The following is a 20,359-nucleotide window of genomic DNA, read 5'->3' as shown; positions in this document are numbered from 1 at the left end:
AAAAATAAATATAAGATAAGACTAATAGTAATAGAAAACAAAAATTTAAATGACTCTAAAATAGACTCCTAATGATAGAGGTTATCACAGAGTTAGGACTCAACAACCTTGATTTTGAGAAGTGGATGCTCCCTCAATTTGTGGGGTATTTGACCCTTCAAGGGAGAGCTTCTGGCGCTTCAGCTCCTGTAGCTCACGCCCCTGCTTCTCTTGTTCCTTCAGCAATTTGCAGAGCATGCAGTTTTGATTCTGCTGTTCTTCCTTAATTTGTTCCATAGCTTCTTGCAGCTTGGCAACAGATGCTTCTAGGCGGGCCCAGTAGTCAAATTCAGGAAGTTCAGGGAGGAATTCCTGCGCCCTCCTTTTGATAGAGTTATCTTGCAATTGTCCTTCCATTGACTTCTTGGTGATTGGATGTTCAATTGGGATGAATTCATCTACTCCCATCTTCACCCCAGCATCTTTACATAGCAAAGAGATTAAGCTTGGGTAAGCCAGTTTGGCTTCAGTGGAGTTCTTGTTTGCAATTGTGTAAATCTCACAAGCAATTAGATGATGAATCTCCACTTCTTTCCCAGCATAATGCAATGAATCATCACTGCTCTCTTGATAGTGACCTCAGAACGGTTACTAGTGGGCAAAATAGAACGCCCAATGAAGTCTAGCCAATCTCTTGCAATTGGTTTGAGATCTCCCCTCTTGAGTTGGTTTGGGACACCTTTTGAATTGGTCATCCACTTAGTTCCAGGGAGGCATATGTCCTCTAGAACTTGATACAACCCCTTATCTACTCTCACCATTCTCCTATTAAAGGATTCAGGATCATCTTGTAGTTGAGGTAATTTGAAGACCTCTCTTATTTTGTCCAGATGGAAGTAAATAATTCTCCCTCTGACCATGGTTCTGTAGGTATGAAAAGCAGTTCCAGTCATTCTCTGCTTTTCTGTTAGCCACAGATTTGAGTAGAATTCCTGAACCATGTTTCTTCCAACCTTTGTCTCAGGGTTGGTTAGAACTTCCCATCCTCTGTTTCGAATTTGCTCTTGGATCTCCGGATATTCATCTTCTTTCAGATCGAATCTGATTTCCGGGATCACTGACCTCAAATCCATTATTTTGTGGTAATGCTCAGCATGTTCTTTGGTTAAGAACTTCTCTTGATTCCAAAGATTCTTTGGATTATTCTCTTTCTTGCCTTTTGAATTGGTTTGTTTTCCCTTAGGAGCCATGATCTTGATAAATCTTGGCTTAGTGATCACGGAAAAGCACACCAAACTTAGAGGTTTGCTTGTCCTCAAGCAAAAGAAAGGAAAGAGGAGAGAGAGGAGGAGAGCAAATTCGAATGGTGGGGAGAGAGGGATGGCCAAATGTGTATTTATAAGGGAGGGGGAGAGATTTCAAAAATTTTGAAGGAGATTTGAGAAGATATGGAAAGAATTTTAGAAGATATTTGAGTTTTTGAAGAAGATTTGGAAAGGATTTGAAAGAGATTTGAAAATGATTTAGAAATTTGTTTAATTTTTGAAATTTGTAGGTGAATGATGAAAGTTTGTAATGTGTTTATGCAGAAAATTATGGATCAAAATAAGAAAGTTTGAAAAAATTTGAAGTGGAAAACAAAATCTCTGTCCTCTACCTTTCTGGCGTTAAACACCCAGAATGGTATCCATTCTGGCGTTTAACGCCCAAATAGTTTGCTAAACGCCCAGGATGCTGCAATCCTGGCGTTAAACGCCCAGAATGGTATCCATTCTGACGTTTAACACCCAGAGTACCCTTTACTGGTGTTTTCTTGCCAGCAAACTCCTTTTCTTTGCTTTTTGCACTGAATCCTTCTGTAACTCTGTGAATTCCTTCAATTTTGATGATCAACCTTGAAGAATGTATGTCAGTATTCTATTAAGTAAAATAAATAACCTGTTAATAGCTGGGTTGCCTCCCAGCAAGCGCTTCTTTATTGTCTTTAGCTGGACTTTTACTGTGCTTCATTCAAGCCTCAGTTTTGAGCATTCTTGCTCAAAATTACTTTCAAGATAATGTTTGATCCTCTGTCCATTAACAATGAACTTTTTTATCAGAATCAATATCTTGAAGCTCAACATATCCATATGGTGACACTCCTGTAATCACATACGGACCCCTCCACCAGGATTTAAGTTTTTCTGGGAATAGTCTGAGCCTAGAGTTGAAGAGCAGAACTTTTTGTCCTGGCTCAAAGACTCTGGATGACAACTTCTTGTCATGCCACTTCTTTGCCTTTTCCTTATAAATTTTTGCATTTTCAAAGGCACTGAGTCTGAACTCTTGTAGCTCATTTAGCTGGAGTAATCTTTTTCACCGGCTAACTTAGCATCCATGTTTAGGAATCTGGTTGCCCAGTAGGCTTTATGTTCCAGTTCCACGGGCAGATGACATGCCTTCCCATACACAAGTTGGTATAGAGAGGTTCCTATAGGAGTCTTGAATGCTGTTCTGTATGCCCACAGAGCATCATCCAAGCTCTTTGCCCAATCCTTTCTACGGGCAATAACAGTCCGTTCCAAGATTCCTTTTAGCTCTCTATTAGAGACTTCAGCTTGCCCATTTATCTGTGGATGATATGGAGTTGCTACTTTGTGGCTAATTCCATATCGGACCATAGCAGAGTACAGCTGTTTATTGCAGAAATGAGTGCCCCCATCACTGATTAGTACTCTGGGAACACCAAACCTGCTGAAGATGTGTTTCTGGAGGAATTTTAGCACGGTCTTAGTATCATTATTGGGTGTGGCAATTGCTTCTACCCATTTAGATACATAGTCTAATGCCACCAGAATATAAGTGTTTGAGTATGATGGTGGGAAGGGACCCATGAAGTCAACATCCCATACATCAAACAATTCAATCTCTAAGATCTCTTGTTGAGGCATGGCGTAACCATGAGGCAAGTTACCAGCTCTTTGGCAACTGTCACAGTTACGCATAAACTCTCGGGCATCCCTATAGAGAGTAGGCCAGTAGAAACCACATTGGAGGACCTTAGTGGCTGTTCGCTCACTTCCGAAATGTCCCTCATACTGTGATCCATGACAATGCCATAGGATCCTTTGTGCTTCCTCTCTAGGTACACATCTACGGATCATTCCGTCTGCACATCTCTTAAACAGATATGGCTCATCCTATAGGTAGTACTTGGCATCTGAAATTAATTTTTTTCTTTGCACCCTGCTGTACTCCTGGGGTATGAACCTCACAGCTTTATAGTTTGCAATGTCTGCAAACCATGGTGCTTCTTGGATGGCAAATAGTTGCTCATCTGGAAAGGTCTCAGAGATATCAGTAGAGGGGAGGGACACCCCAGCTACTGGTTCTATCCGGGACAAGTGATCAGCTACCTGGTTCTCTGTCCCTTTTCTGTCTCTTATTTCTATATCAAACTCTTGCAGAAGCAACACCCATCTTATGAGCCTGGGTTTTGAATCCTGCTTTGTGAGTAAGTACTTAAGACCAGCATGGTCAGTGTACACAATCACTTTTGACCCTACTAAATAGGATCTAAACTTGTCGATGGCATAAACCACTGCAAGTAACTCTTTTTCTGTGGTTGTGTAATTCTTCTGTGCGTCATTTAGAACACGGCTAGCATAATAAATGACGTGTAGAAGCTTGTTGTGCCTCTGTCCCAGCACTGCACCAATAGCATGGTCACTAGCATCACATTAGTTCGAATGGTGATGAGCGGATAATTTATACGCTTTTTGGCATTGTTTTTAGGTAGTTTTTAGTAAGTTCAAGCTACTTTTAGGGATGTTTTCATTAGTTTTTATGTTAAATTCACATTTCTGGACTTTACTATGAGTTTTTGTGTTTTTCTGTGATTTCAGGTAATTTCTGGCTGAAGTTGAGGGACTTGAGCAAAACTCTGAAAAAGGCTGACAAAAGGACTGCTGATGCTGTTGGAATCTCACCTCCCTGCTCTCAAAATGGATTTTCTGGAGCTACAGAACTCCAATTGGCGCGCTCTCAACGGAGTTGGAAAGTAGACATCCAGAGCTTTCCAGCAATATATAATAGTTCATACTTTATTCGCAAATTAACGACGTAACTTGGCGTTGAACGCCAAGTACATGCTGCTATCTGGAGTTAAACGCCAGAAACACGTCATGATCCAGAGTTGAACGCCCAAAACACATTATAACTTGGATTTCAACTCCAAGAAAAGCCTCAGCTCGTGGATAGATCAAGCTCAGCCCAAGCATACACCAAGTGGGCCCCGGAAGTGGATTTATGCATCAATTACTTACTCATGTAAACCCTAGTAGCTAGTCTAGTATATATAGGACATTTAACTATTGTATTAGACATCTTTTGATCACTTTAGATCTAAAGAACATCTGGGGGACGATTAGTTCTCAGATCATGGGGGCTGGCCATTCGGCCATGCCTGAACCTTTCACTTATGTATTTTTAACGGTGGAGTTTCTGCACACCATAGATTAAGGGTGTGGAGCTCTGCTGTACCTCAAGTTTCAATACAATTACTAATACTTTCTATTCAATTCTCTTTTATTCTTATTCCAAGATATACGTTGCACAATACTTTGATGAATGTGATGATCCGTGACACTCATCATCATTCTCACCTATGAACGCGCGTGATTGACAACCACTTCCGTTCTACCTTAGGCCGGGCGCATATCTCTTAGATTCCCCAACAGAATCTTCGTGGTATAAGTTAGATAGATGGCGGCATTCATGAGGATCCGGAAGGTCTAAACCTTGTCTGTGGTATTCCGAGTAGGATTCTGGGATTGAATGACTGTGACGAGCTTCAAACTCCTGAAGGCTGGGCGTGATGACAAACGCAAAAGAATCAAGGGATTCTATTCCAACCTGATTGAGAACCGACAGATGATTAGCCGTGCTGTGACAGAGCATAGGACCATTTTCACTGAGAAGATGGGATGTAGCCATTGACAACGGTAATGCCCTACATACAGCTTGCCATGGAAAGGAGTAAGAAGGATTGGATGAAAGCAATAAGAAAGTAGAGATCCGAGAGGAGCACAGCATCTCCGCACGCCTATCTGAAATTCCCACTATTGATTACATAAGTATTTCTATCTTATTTTATTTTCTATTTATTATTAATTATTCAAAAAACCCATAAAACAATTTAATCTGCTTAACTGAGATTTACATGGTGACCATAGCTTGCTTCATACCAACAATCTCCGTGGGATCGACCCTTACTCACGTAAGGTATTACTTGGACGACCCAGTGCACTTGCTGGTTAGTTGAACGGAGTTGTGAAAAGAAAGTGATGAGTTAATATTTTTGTGCACATACCAAAGAGCTAATATTGTTGATCACAATTTCGTCCACCAAATTTTTGGCGCCGTTGCCGGGGATTGTTCGAGTATGGACAACTGACGGTTCATCTTGTTGCTCAGATTAGGTAATTTTCTTTTCAAAAATCTTTTTCAAAATTTTTCTTTTCTTTTTCGTTTTTCCTAACATTATTTTCGAAAAAAAAAAATTTAAAAATACAAAAAAATCATAAAATCATAAAAATCAAAAATATTTTGTGTTTCTTGTTTGAGTCTTGAGTCAATCTTTAAGTTTGGTGTCAATTGCATGCTTTAAAATTTTCTTGCATTTTTCGAAAATTTCATGCATTCATAGTGTTCTTCATGATCTTCAAGTTGTTCTTGACAAGTCTTCTTGTTTGATCTTGATTTTTTCTTGTTTTGTGTTGTTTATTGTTTTTCATATGCATTTTTGTTTGTTAGAGTCCATGCATTAAAGATTTCTAAGTTTGGTGTCTTGCATGTTTTCTTTGCATCAAAAATTTTTCAAAATTATGTTCTTGATGTTCATCATGATCTTCAAAGTGTTCTTGGTGTTCATCTTGACATTCATAGCATTCTTGCATGCATTCATTGTTTTGATCTAAAAATTTCATGCATTGAGTATTTTTGTTGTTTTTCTCTCTCATAATTAAAAATTCAAAAATAAAAAAAATATCTTTTCCTTATTTCCCTCTAAATTTTCGAAATTTTGGGTTGACTTAGTCAAAAATTTTCAAAATTAGTTGTTTCTTACAAGTCAAGTCAAAATTTCAATTTTAAAAATCTTATCTTTTCAAAATCTTTTTCAAAAATCATATCTTTTCCATTTTTTTCTTAATTTTGAAAACTTTAAAAATTATTTTTCAAAATCTTTTTCTTATCTTTTATATCATATTTTCAAAAATATGCTAACAATTAATGTGATTGATTCAAAAATTTGAAGTTTGTTACTTTCTTGTTAAGAAAGGTTCAATCTTTAAATTCTAGAATCTTATCTTGTAGTTTCTTGCTAGCTAAGTCATTTTAAAAATTAAATCTTTTTCAAAATATCTTTTTCTTAAAATTTTTATTTTATCTTTTTATCTTATCCTTTTCAAAATTTTATCTTTTTCAAAATTTGATTTCAAAATATCTTATTTAACTTCTTATCTTCTTATCTTTTTAAATTTTGATTTCAAATCTTTTTCAATCAACTAACTAACTTTTTGTTTGTTTCTTATTTTTTTTCAAAACCACCTAACTACTTTTCCCTCTCTAATTTTCGAAAATATCTCATCCCTTTTTCAAAAATTCTTTTTAATTAATTAATTGTTTTAATTTTAATTCTATCTTATCTTTTATTTTTCGAAAATACTAACCCCTTTTTCAAAATTATTTTCGAAAATTCTCCCTCTCTTTTCTTATTCTATTTAATTAATTAATTACTAACACTTCTCTTCACCTCTCTTCATCTAAAAATCCGAACCATTCTTCTTCACTCTTCTCCCTTTCTTCTTCTACTAACATAAAGGAATCTCTATACTGTGACATAGAGGATTCCTCTTTCTTTTCTTGTTTTCGTCTCTTCATATGAGCAGGAAGAGGGAAAAAGGCACTCTTGTTGAAATAGATCCAGAACCTGAAAGGACTTTGAAGAGGAAATTAAGAGAAGCTAAATTACATTATTCTAAAGTAACCTTTCAGAAATATTAGAACAAGAGAAGGAGATGGCAGCCGAAAATAATAATGCAAGGAGAATGCTTGGTGACTTCACAAAGCCAACGTCCAAATTTGATGGAAGAAGCATCTCCATTCCTGCCATTGGAGCCAATAATTTTGAGCTTAAGCCTCAACTAGTTGCTTTAATGCAACAAAACTGCATGTTTTATGGACTTCCATCTGAAGATCCTTATCAGTTTTTAACTGAGTTCTTGCAGATCTGTGAGACTGTAAAGACGAATAGAGTTGATCCTGAAGTCTACAGACTCATGCTTTTCCCTTTTGCTGTAAGAGACAGAGCTAGAATATGGTTGGATTCACACCTAAGGATAGCCTGGACTCCTGGGATAAGCTGGTTACAGCCTTCTTGGATAAATTCTTTCCTCCTCAAAAGCTGAGCAAGTTGAGAGTGGATGTTCAAACCTTCAAACAAAAAGATGGTGAATCCTCTATGAAGCTTGGGAAAGATACAAGCAGCTGACCAAAAGATGTCCATCTGACATGTTTTCAGAATGGACCATATTAGATATATTCTATTATGGTCTATCTGAATTTTCGAAAATGTCATTGGACCATTCTGCAGGTGGATCTATTCACCTAAAGAAAACGCCTGAAGAGGCTCAAGAACTCGTTGACATGGTTGCAAACAACCAATTCATGTACACTTCTGAGAGGAATTCCGTGAATAATGGGATATCTCAGAAGAAATGAGTTCTTGAAATTGATGCTCTGAATGCCATATTAGCTCAGAACAAAGTGTTGACTCAACAGGTCAACATGATCTCTCAAAATCTGAATGGATGGCAACATGCATCCAACAGTACTAAAGAGGCAGCTTCTGAAGAAGCTTATGATCCTGAGAACCCTGCCATGGTAGAGGTTAATTACATGGGTGAACCTTATGGAAACACCTATAACTCATCATGGAGAAATCATCCAAATTTCACATGGAAGGATCAACAAAAGCCTCAACAAGGCTTTAACAATGGTGGACGTAATAGGCCGAGCAATAGCAAGCCATATCCATCATCTTCTCAGCAACAGACAGAGAATTCTGAACACAACACTTCTAATTTAGCCAATCTAGTCTCTGATCTGTCAAAGGCCACTTTCAGTTTCATGAGTGAAACAAGATCCTCCATTAGAAATCTGGAGGCACAAGTGGGCCAGCTGAGTAAGAAAGTCATTGAAACTCCTCCCAGTATTCTCCCAAGCAATACAGAAGAGAATCCAAAAAGAGAGTGCAAAGCCATTGACATAGTCAATATGGCCGAATGCACAAGGGAGGAAGAGGACGAAAATCCTAGTGAGGAAGACCTCTTGGGACGTCCCTCAAGCAAGAAGGAGTTTCCTATTAAGGATCCAAAGGAATCTGAGGCTCACATAGAGACCATAGAGATTCCATTAAATCTCCTTCTGCCATTCATGAGCTCTGAAGACTATTCTTCCTCTGAAGAGGATGAAGATGTAACTGAAGAACAAGTTGCTCAATACTTAGGAGCTATCATGAAGCTGAATGCCAAGTTGTTTGGTAATGAGACTTGGGAAAGTGAACCTCCCTTGCTCATTAGTGAACTGGATACATGGATTCAGCAAATTCTACCTCAAAAGAAACAAGATCCTGGCAAGTTCTTAATACCTTGTACCATAGGCACCATGACCTTTGAAAAAGCTCTATGTGATCTGGGGTCAGGGATAAATCTTATGCCACTCTCTGTAATGGAGAAGCTGGGGATCATTGAGGTACAACCTGCCTTGTTCTCATTACAATTGGCAGATAAGTCATTGAGACAAGCTTATGGAATAGTAGAGGACGTGTTAGTAAAGGTTGAAGGCCTTTACATCCCTGCTGATTTCATAATCTTAGACACTAGGAAGGAAGAGGATGATTACATCATCCTTGGAAGACCTTTCCTAGCCACAGCAGGAGCTGTGATAGATGTCAACAGAGGTGAATTAGTCCTTCAATTGAATGGGGACTACCTTGTGTTTAAGGCACATGGCCATCCCTCTGTGACAAAAGAGAGTAAGCATGAAGAGCTTCTCTCAGTTCAGAGTCAAGAAGAGCCCACACAGTCAAACTCTAAGTTTGGTGTTGTGAGGCCACAACCAAACTCTATGTTTGGTGTTAAGACCCCATATCCAAACTCTAAGTTTGGTGTTGGGACTATACAACATTGACCTGATCACCTTGTGGCTCCATGAGAGCCACTGTCAAGCTATTGACATTAAAGAAGTGCTTGTTGGGAGGCAACCCAATTTTATTTATCTAATTTTTATTTTATTCTATATTATTGTTATGTTGTGTTTTAGTAGGTACATGATCATGAGGAGTCACGAAAAAAAATCAGAAAAATTAAAAACAGAGTCAAAAACAGCAGAAAAATTCGCACCCTGGAGGAAGCACATGCTGGCGTTCAACGCCAGTAAGATGCATCTGGCCGGCGTTCAACGCCAGAACAGAGCATCATTCTGGCGCTGAACGCCAGAAACAAGCAACATTCTGGCGCTGAACGCCAGGAATGTGCCCAGAGAGGAAAAGCTGGCGCTGAACGCCAGTAACAAGCATGAAACTGGCGTTCAACGCCAGAAACATGCTTTACATGGGCGTTGAACGCCCAAATGTACACCACACGGCGTTTAAACACCAGAATGGTGTGCAAAGGCATTTTACATGCCTATTTGGTGCAGGGATGGAATTCCTTGACACCTCAGGATCTGTGGACCCCACAGGATCCCCAACTAACATATTCCCACCTTACCTCCTAATCCTAGTTTACTCTTCCCATGTCACACTTCCCAATCACCCCCTTCACCAATCACCTCAATTCCTCTTCCCAATCACCCCCTTCACCACTCACATCCATCCACTCTTCCCCATAAACCCCACCTACCTTCAAAAATTCAAAACCATTTCCCACCCATTCCCACCCTAAATGGCCGAACATACACTCCCCTCCTCTCCCTATAAATACCCTTCCATTCTACTTCATTTTCACATAACACAACCCCCTCTTCTCCCACTTGGCCGAACCAACACTTCCCATTCTCCTCCATACTTTCTTCTTCTTCTTCTTCTTTCTTTCTTCTCTTGCTCGAGGGCGAGCAATATTTTAAGTTTGGTGTGGTAAAAGCATAAGCTTTTTGTTTTTCCATTACCATCAATGGCACCCAAGGCCGGAGAATCCTCTAGAAAAGGAAAAGGGAAGACAAAAGCTTCCACCTCCGAGTCATGGGAGATGGAAAGATTCATCTCTAAGAGCCATCAAGACCACTTCTATGATGTTGTGGCAAAGAAGAAGGTGACCCCTGAGGTCCCTTTCAAGCTCAAGAAAAATGAGTATTCGGAGATCCGACATGAAATCCGAAGAAGAGGTTGGGAAGTCCTAACCAACCCCATGCAACAAGTCAGAATTTTAATGGTTCAAGAGTTCTATGCCAATGCATGGATCACTAGGAACCATGATCAAAGTATGAACCCGAGTCCAAAGAATTATCTCACAATGGTTCGGGGGAAATACTTAGATTTTAGTCCGGAAAATGTGAGGTTGGCGTTTCACTTGCCCATGATGCAAGGAGATGAACGCCCGTACACTAAAGGGTCAACTTTAATCAAAGGTTGGACCAAGTCCTAATGGACATTTGTGTGGAAGGAGCTCAATGGAAGAGAGACTCCAAAGGCAAGCCAGTCCAACTAAGAAGACTGGACCTCAAGCCTGTGGCTAGAGGATGGTTGGAGTTCATTCAACGCTCCATCATTCCCACTAGCAACCGATCTGAAGTTACTGTGGATCGGGCCATCATGATTCATGGCATCATGATTGGAGAGGAAGTAGAAGTTCATGAGGTCATCTCCAATGAAATCTACAAAATAGCCAACAAGCCCTCACCCATGGCACGGCTAGCTTTTCCTCACATTATTTGCCATCTATGTTACTCAGCTGGAGTTATCATAGAAGGAGACATCTCCATTGAAAAGGATAAGCCCATCACCAAGAAGAGGATGGAGCAAGCAAGAGAGACCCTTCACGGTTCTCAAGAGATGCATGAGGAAGCTCATCATCAAGAAATTCCTGAGATGCCTCAAGGGATGCACTTTCCTCCCAATAACTATTGGGAACAACTCAACACTTCCTTAGAAGATTTGAGCCACAATGTTGAATAATTAAGGGTGGAACACCATGAGCACTCCATCATTCTCCAAGAAATAAGAGAAAATCAAAGAGCAATGAGGGAGGAGCAACAAAAGCAAGGAAGGGACATAGAAGAGCTTAAGAACATCATTGGTCCTTCAAGAAGAAGACGCCACTAAGGTGGATTCATTCCTTGTTCTTATTTCTTTCTGTTTTTCGGTTTTTAATGTTGTTTTTATCTATGTTTGTGTCTCTACTTCATGATCATTAGTATGTAGTAACCATGCCTTAAAGCTATGAATAAAATCCATTAATCCTTCACCTCTCTTAAATGAAAAATGTTTTAATTCAAAAGAACAAGAAGTACATGAATTTTGAAAATTGTCCTTGAATTTAATTTAATTATATTGATGTGGTGACAATACTTTTGTTTTCTGAATGAATGCTTGAACAGTGCATATGTCTTTTGATCTTGTTGTTTATGAATGTTAAAATTGTTGGCTCTTGAAAGAATGATGAACAAAGAGAAATGTTATTGATGATCTGAAAAATCATGAAATTGATTCTTGAAGCAAGAAAAAGCAGTGAAAAAGAAAGCTTGCGAAAAATAAAAATGGCGAAAAAAAAAAAAAAGAAAAAGCAAGCAGAAAAAGCCAATAGCCCTTAAAACCAAAAGGCAAGGGTAAAAAGGATCCAAGGCTTTGAGCATCAATGGATAGGAGGGCCTAAGGAAATTAAATCCAGGTCTAAGCGGCTAAATCAAGCTGTCCCTAACCATGTGCTTGTGTCATGAAGGTCCAAGTGAAAAGCTTGAGACTGAGTGGTTAAAGTCGTGATCCAAAGCAAAAGAGTATGCTTAAGAGCTCTGGACACCACTAACTGGGGACTCTAGCAAAGCTGAGTCACAATCTGAAAAGGTTCACCCAGTCATGTGTCTGTGGCATTTGTGTATCCGGTGGTAATACTGGAAAACAAAATGCTTAGGGCCACGGCCAAGACTCACAAGTAGCTGTGTTCAAGAATCAACATGCTTAACTAGGAAAGTCAATAACACTATCCAAAATTCTAAGTTCCTAGAGAAGCCAATCATTCAGAACTTCAAAGGAAAAAGTGAGATGCCAAAACTGTTTAGAAGCAAAAAGCTACAAGTCCCGCTCATCTAATTATAATTAATATTTATTGATATTTTGAGATTCACAGTATATTCTCTTCTTTTTATCCTAATTGATTTTCAGTTGCTTGGGGACAAGCAACAATTTAAGTTTGGTGTTGTGATGAGCGGACAATTTATACGCTTTTTGGCATTGTTTTTAGGTAGTTTTAGTAAGTTCAAGCTACTTTTAGGGATGTTTTCATTAGTTTATGTTAAATTCACATTTCTGGACTTTACTATGAGTTTGTGTGTTTTTCTGTGATTTCAGGTAATTTCTGGCTGAAATTGAGGGACTTGAGCAAAACTCTGAAAAAGGCTGACAAAAGGACTGCTGATGCTGTTGGAATCTCACCTCCTGCACTCAAAATGGATTTTCTGGAGCTCCAGAACTCCAATTGGCGCGCTCTCAACGGCGTTGGAAAGTAGACATCCAGAGCTTTCCAGCAATATATAATAGTTCATACTTTATTCGGAAATTGATGACGTAACTTGGCGTTGAACGCCAAGTACATGCTGCTGTCTGGAGTTAAACGCCAGAAAACACGTCATGATCCAGAGTTGAACGCCCAAAACACATTATAACTTGGAGTTCAACTCCAAGAAAAGCCTCAGCTCGTGGATAGATCAAGCTCAGCCCAAGCATACACCAAGTGGGCCCCGGAAGTGGATTTATGCATCAATTACTTACTCATGTAAACCCTAGTAGCTAGTCTAGTATATATAGGACATTTAACTATTGTATTAGACATCTTTTGATCACTTTAGATCTAAAGAACATTCTGGGGTATGATTAGTTCTCAGATCATGGGGGCTGGCCATTCGGCCATGCCTGAACCTTTCACTTATGTATTTTTAACGGTGGAGTTTCTGCACACCATAGATTAAGGTGTGGAGCTCTGCTGTACCTCAGTTTCAATACAATTACTATTACTTTCTATTCAATTCTCTTTTATTCTTATTCCAAGATATACGTTTCACAATACTTTGATGAATGTGATGATCCGTGACACTCATCATCATTCTCACCTATGACGCGCGTGATTGACAACCACTTCCGTTCTACCTTAGGCCGGGCGCATATCTCTTAGATTCCCCAACAGAATCTTCGTGGTATAAGTTAGATAGATGGCGGCATTCATGAGGATTCGGAAGGTCTAAACCTTGTCTGTGGTATTCCGAGTTGGATTCTGGGATTGAATGACTGTGTCGAGCTTCAAACTCCTGAAGGCTGGGCGTGATGACAAACGCAAAAGAATCAAGGGATTCTATTCCAACCTGATTGAGAACCGACAGATGATTAGCCGTGCTGTGATAGAGCATAGGACCATTTTCACTGAGAGGATGGGATGTAGCCATTGACAATGGTGATGCCCTACATACAGCTTGCCATGGAAAGAGTAAGAAGGATTGGATGAAAGCAATAAGAAAGTAGAGGTCCGAGAGGAGCACAGCATCTCCGCACGCCTATCTGAAATTCCCACTATTGATTTACATAAGTATTTCTATCTTATTTTATTTTCTATTTATTATTAATTATTCGAAAAACCCATAAAACAATTTAATCTGCTTAACTGAGATTTACAAGGTGACCATAGCTTGCTTCATACCAACAATCTCCGTGGGATCGACCCTTACTCACGTAAGGTATTACTTGGACGACCCAGTGCACTTGCTGGTTAGAACGGAGTTGTGAAAAGAAAGTGCTGAGTTAATGTTTTGTGCACATACCAAAGAGCTAATATTGTTGATCACAATTTCGTCCACCAAATGGTAATGTCCAGTCTGGTGCAGAGATGACTGGTGCTGTGACCAGCTTGGCTTTCAGGGTCTCAAACGCCTGCAGACACTCTGTGTCAAACACAAATGGTGTGTCAGCAGCTAGCAGGTTGCTTAGAGGTTTTGCAATTTTTGAAAAGTCCTTTATGAACCTTCTGTAAAATCCTGCATGCCCTAGAAAGCTTCTGATTGCCTTAACATTGGTAGGTGGTGGTAATTTTTCAATTACTTCTATCTTTGCTTGATCCACCTCTATTCCTTGCCTGAAATTTTGTGCCCAAGGACAATTCCTTCAGTCACCATAAAGTGACATTTCTCCCAGTTTAAGACCAGGTTAGTCTCTTGGCACCTTTTCAGGACAAGTGCTAGATGATTAAGACAGGAGCTGAATGAGTCTCCATATACTGAGAAGTCATCCATGAAGACTTCCAGGAACTCTACCATATTAGAGAAGATGGATAGCATGCATCTCTGAAAAGTTGCAGGTGCATTACACAGACCAAAAGGCATTCTTCTGTAGGCAAACGCGCCAGAAGGGCAACTGAATGCTGTTTTCTCTTGGTCTTGAGGATCTACTGCAATTGGTTGTAACCTGAATAGCCATCCAAAAGCAGTAATAATCATGACCAGCTAGTCTTTCTAGCATTTGGTCTATGAATAGTAAAGGAAAATGATCCTTTCTGGTGGCTGTATTGAGCCTTCTGTAGTCAATACACATACGCCACCCTGTAACTGTTCTTGTGGGAACCAGTTCATTCTTTTTATTATGAACCACTGTCATGCCTCCCTTCTTGGGGACAACTGGACAGGGCTTACCCAGGGGCTATCAGAAATAGGATAAATAATCCCAGCCTCTAGTAACTTAGTGACCTCTTTCTGCACCACCTCCTTCATGGCTGGATTTAGCCGCCTCTGTGGTTGAACCACTGGATTGGCATTATCTTCCAATAGAATCTTGTGCATGCATCTTGCTGGGCTAATGCCCTTAAGATCACTTATGGACCACCCAAGAGCTGTCTTATGTGTCCTTAGCACTTGAATTAGTGCTTCCTCTTCCTGTGAGTTTAAAGCAGAGCTTATGATCACTGGAAAAGTGTCACCCTCTCCCAGAAATGCATACTTCAGGGATGGTGGTAGTGGTTTGAGCTCAGGTTTGGGAGGCTTATCCTCATCCTGAGGAATTTTCAGAGGTTCTTTTATTTCCTCTGGTTCCTCCTGATCAGGCTGAACATCCTTGAAGATGTCCTCTAGCTCTGATTCTAGACTCTCAGTCATATTGATCTTTTACAGCAAATGGAAACAGTAACAATCTGTAAACATCCTGATCCACTTCTTTATCACGTACAGTGTCAGCAATTTGTAAGAATTATGCCAGAAACTCAGTAGTTCTTCCTGTGGAAGACCGAAATACTGGCAATTTTGCTGCACCATGATAATGAGTTGAGGATTTAGCTCAAAGCTACTTGCTTTAATGGGGGGTATGCAGATGCTACTCCCATATGTAGCTGTAATGGGGTTAGCATATGACCCCAGAGTCCTTCTGGACTGCTCAATTTTACTTGGGTCCATGATGGAGAACGTGAAATGATGTGGATATTATTTTATTTTATTATTATTATTATTTTTATATTAAAAGTAACCGAAAATAATAAAATAAAATAAATTGAAAATAAATAGAAATTCGAAAACTAAAAGAGAATAAAATCGAAGCAAATTGAAAACTAAATTAATTAATTAATTAAAAAGATTTTGGAATTAGCAATTAAAAAGATATGATTGAAAATTATTTCGAAAAAGATTTGATTTTGTTGAAAAGAGGAAAGAGAAAAGCACAAAATGACACCAAACTGAAAATTTTTAGAAAATCAAACACAAATTTTCGAAAATTTTAAAGGAAAACACAAGAAGACACCAAACTTAGAATTTTTAAAGGTCAAGAAACAACTAAGACTATGCAAATTCGAAAAAATAAGAGAAAGTAAAAGCATGCAATTGACACCAAACTTAAAATATGAAACTAGACTCAAATAAAGACTCTAAACCAACAAAAATAAAATATTCCTAATCTAAGCAACAAGATAAATGATGAGCGGATAATTTGTACGCTTTTTGGCATTGTTTTTAGTATGTTTTTGGTAGTTTTAGTTGAGTTCTTAGTATACTTTATTAGTTTTTAGCTAAAATTCACTTTTCTGGACTTTACTATGAGTTTGTGTGTTTTTCTGTGATTTCAGGTATTTTCTGGCTGAATTGAGGGACCTGAGCAAAAATCTGATTCAGAGACTGAAAAGGACTGCAGATGCTGTTGGATTCTGACCACCCTGCACTCGAAGTGGATTTTCTGGAGCTACAGAAGCCCAATTGGCGCGCTCTCAACGGCGTTGGAAAGTAGACATCCTGGGCTTTCCAGCAATATATGATAGTCCATACTTTGCCCAAGATTTGATGGCCCAAACCGGCGTTCAAAGTCACCTACAGAATTTCCAGCGTTAAACGCCGGAACTGGCACCAAAATGGGAGTTAAACGCCCAAACTGGCACCAAAGCTGGCGTTTAACTCCAAGGAGAGTCTCTACACGAAAATGCTTCATTGCTCAGCCCAAGCACCCACCAAGTGGGCCCGGAAGTGGATTTTTATGTCATTTACTCATCTTTGTACACCATAGGCTACTAGTTTTTCTATAAGTAGGACCTTTTACTATTGTATTAGACATCTTGGTAGCTATCTTTGAGTTTCATGCTATCATAGATCATTTGGGAGGCAGGCCATTCGGCCATGCCTAGACCTTGTTCTTATGTATTTTCAACGGTGGAGTTTCTACACACCATAGATTAAGGTGTGGAGCTCTGCTGTACCTCGAGTATTAATGCAATTACTATTGTTCTTCTATTCAATTCCGCTTGTTCTTTGTCCAAGATATCACTTGTTATTCAACTTGATGAATGTGATGATCCGTGACACTCATCATCATTCTCACTCATGAACAAAGTGACTGACAACCACTCTTGTTCTACAAGCAACAAGGCTCTAGTGTTTATCTCTTGGATTCCTGATACACGATGCATGGTTGATCGCCTGACAACCGAGTGCTCGCCTGACAAACGAGCCAGCCATTCCGTGAGATCAGAGTCTTCGTGGTATAGGCGAGAACTGATGGTGGCATTCAAGAGAATCCGGAAGGTCTAACCTTGTCTGTGGTATTCTGAGTAGGATTCAATGATTGAATGACTGTGACGTGCTTCAAACTCCTAGCAGGCGGGGCGTTAGTGACAGACGCAAAAGGATCGATGGATTCTATTCCGGCCTGACCGAGAACCGACAGCTGATTAGCCATATGCTGTGACAGAGCATAGGAACATTTTCACTGAGAGGATGGGAGGTAGCCACTGACAACAGTGAAACCCTTGCATAAGCTTGCCATGGAAAGGAGTAAGAAGGATGGATGAAGACAGTAGGAAAGCAGAGAGACGGAAGGGAAGGCATCTTCATACGCTTATCTGAAGCTCTCACCAATGACATACATAAGTATCTCTATCTTTATCTTTATGTTTATTCATCATCTATACCCATTTGAGTCTGCCTGACTGAGATTTACAAGGTGACCATAGCTTGCTTCATAGCAACAATCTCCGTTGGATCGACCCTTACTCGCGTAAGGTTTATTACTTGGACGACCCAGTGCACTTGCTGGTTAGTTGTGCGAAGTTGTGTTTATGCCATGGTATTGAGCACCAAGTCTTTGGAGCCATTACTAGGGATTGTTTTGAGTTTTGTAGTGATCACAATTTCGTGCACCAAGTTTTTGGCGCCGTTGCCAGGGATTGTTGTTTTGAGCAAGCTTTTGGTCCGGTAACATCAGTGCCAAATCCGGCAACAGCACCAAGTTTTTGGCGCCGTTGCCGGGGATTGTTCGAGTATGGACAACTGACGGTTCATCTTGTTGCTTAGATTAGGTATTTTTCTTCAGAGTTCTTAGAGTGAATCCTAGTGTTTCAAAGGTGATGTTCTTATCATCACCAAAGCTGATTGATTCTCATCAATTAGCTCCTGAATGCAATGTCCTGCTGAAGCTTGGCCGGTCAGTCTAATTCCTTTAGACTAAAGCTTTAGACTAACATTGCATGATTCCTGGAATTCTCATTAAGAATTTTGATACCTTTATTTTCCTTTTCACTTAATTTTCGAAAAAGCACAAAAAAAATTTACAAAGTCATAAAATCCAAAAATAGTCTTGTTTGAGTCTAGAGTCTCATCTTAAGTTTAGTATCAATTGCATGTTTCTGTTCTTATTGCATTCATGCATGTGTCCTCATTGATCTTCAAGTTGTTCTTGATGATTTCCTTGTTTGATCTTTGAATTCTATTGACTTGAGTGTTTTGTTATATGCATTCTCATTTTGTTAGTGTCAATGGTATACAAACTGCTAAGTTTGGTGTCTTGCATGCATTATTATTTGATTTTAGTTGCATTTTGATTATTCCTTATTATTAAAATCCAAAAATATTTTTAATTTGTGTCTTTTCAAGTCAATAATACAGAGAATTGAAGATTCAGAACATACTGTAGAGGAATCACACAGAAAAAGCTGGGCATTCAAAATGCCCAGTGAAGAAGACAGACTGGCGTTTAAACGCCAGCCAGGGTGCCTGGGGGGCGTTTAACGCCCAAAAGGGTAGTAGTTTGGGCGTAAACGCCAGAATGTGCACCATTCTGGGCGTTTAACGCCAGGATGGCACAAGGGGGAGGATTTTGTTTTCAAATCAATTTTTTTTCAAGTTTTCAAAGTTTTTCAAAATCAAATCTTTTTCAAATCATATCTTTCAATCAATGTTTCAAAATCAATTTCTTTCCTTTTTCAAAGATACTTACTAACAATTAATGATTTGATTGAACATTTAAGTATGTTGCCTTTTGTTGAGAAAGGTTTAATGTTTGAATCATATCTTTTCTTGTTAGGCAAGTCATTAATTTTTAAAAATCAAATCTTTTTAAATTGTTTTCAAATCATCTTTTCATCATCTTTTTTAAAACCATAACTTTTCAATCAAATCTTTTTAATCACATCTTTTCAAAATAGTTTTCAATCAAATCTTTTTTATTTCTAATTTCAAAATTTTTTCAAAATCACTTGATTCTTTTCCACTCTTATTTTCGAAAATCAATTAAGTGTTTTTTCAAAATGTTTTCAAAATCTTTTACTTAATTTTCGAAAATTACTTCCCTTCTTCTCACATCCTTCTTTATGGACTAACACTATTCCTTAATGCAAAATTCGAACTTCATCTTCTTTGATAAGTTCGAATTTTCTACCTCTGTCTTCCATTTTTCTTCCTCTGACCTCAAGGAATCTCTATACTGTGACATAGAGGATTCCATATTTTTTTGTTCTTCTCTTTCATATGAGCAGGAACAAAGACAAAGGCATTCTTGTTGAAGCTGACCCTGAACCTGAAAGGACCTGAAGCGAAAGCTAAGAGAAGCTAAGGCACAACTCTTTATTGAGGACCTGACCGAATTCTTCAAAGAAGAAGAACCCATGGCAGCCGAAAACAACAACAATGCCAACAATGCAAGGAAGGTGCTGGGTGACTTTACTGCACCTACTCCCGACTTCTATGGAGAAGCATCTCTATCCCCTGCCATTGGAGCAAACAACTTTGAGCTTAAGCCTCAATTAGTTTCTCTAATGCAACAGAATTGCAAGTTCCATGGACTTCCACTGGAAGATCCTCATCAGTTTTTAGCTGAATTCTTGCAAATCTGTGACACTGTCAAGACTAATGGGGTTGACCCTGAGGTCTACAGACTTATGCTATTCCCTTTTGCTGTAGAGACAGAGCTAGGATATGGTTGGACTCACAACCTAAAGAAAGCCTGGACTCTTGGGAAAAGCTAGTCAATGCCTTCTTGGCAAAATTCTTTTCCACCTCAAAAATTGAGTAAGCTTAGAGTGGAAGTCCAAACCTTCAGACAGAAGGATGGAGAATCCCTCTATGAAGCTTGGGAAAGATACAAACAATTGATCAGAAAGTGTCCATCTGATATGCTTTCTGAATGGAGCATCATAGGTATTTTCTATGATGGTCTCTCTGAACTCCAAGATGCTTTGGATAGCTCTGCTGGAGGATCTCTTCATCTGAGAAGACGCCTACAGAAGCTCAGAACTAATTGAAATGGTTGCAAATAACCAATTCATGTACACTCTGAAAAGAATCCTGTGAACAATGGGACAAGTCGAAGAAAAGAGTTCTTGAGATTGATACTCTG

General features: G+C 39.1%; 1 non-coding gene across 1 annotated transcript; it reads right to left on the bottom strand.

The window, feature by feature from the left end:
- Positions 1-20,033: 20,033 nt before the first annotated feature.
- On the bottom strand, positions 20,034-20,141 carry LOC130959907 (small nucleolar RNA R71). Its single transcript, XR_009078897.1, has one exon. It is a non-coding gene; the product is annotated as a small nucleolar RNA R71 (small nucleolar RNA).
- Between the last annotated feature and the right edge of the window lie 218 nt (positions 20,142-20,359).

This window comes from Arachis stenosperma, unplaced genomic scaffold (assembly GCF_014773155.1).
Source record: "Arachis stenosperma cultivar V10309 unplaced genomic scaffold, arast.V10309.gnm1.PFL2 arast.V10309.gnm1.Scaffold_100025, whole genome shotgun sequence".
Lineage (NCBI taxonomy): Eukaryota > Viridiplantae > Streptophyta > Magnoliopsida > Fabales > Fabaceae > Arachis > Arachis stenosperma.
This window is presented reverse-complemented; position numbering and strand designations above follow the sequence as displayed.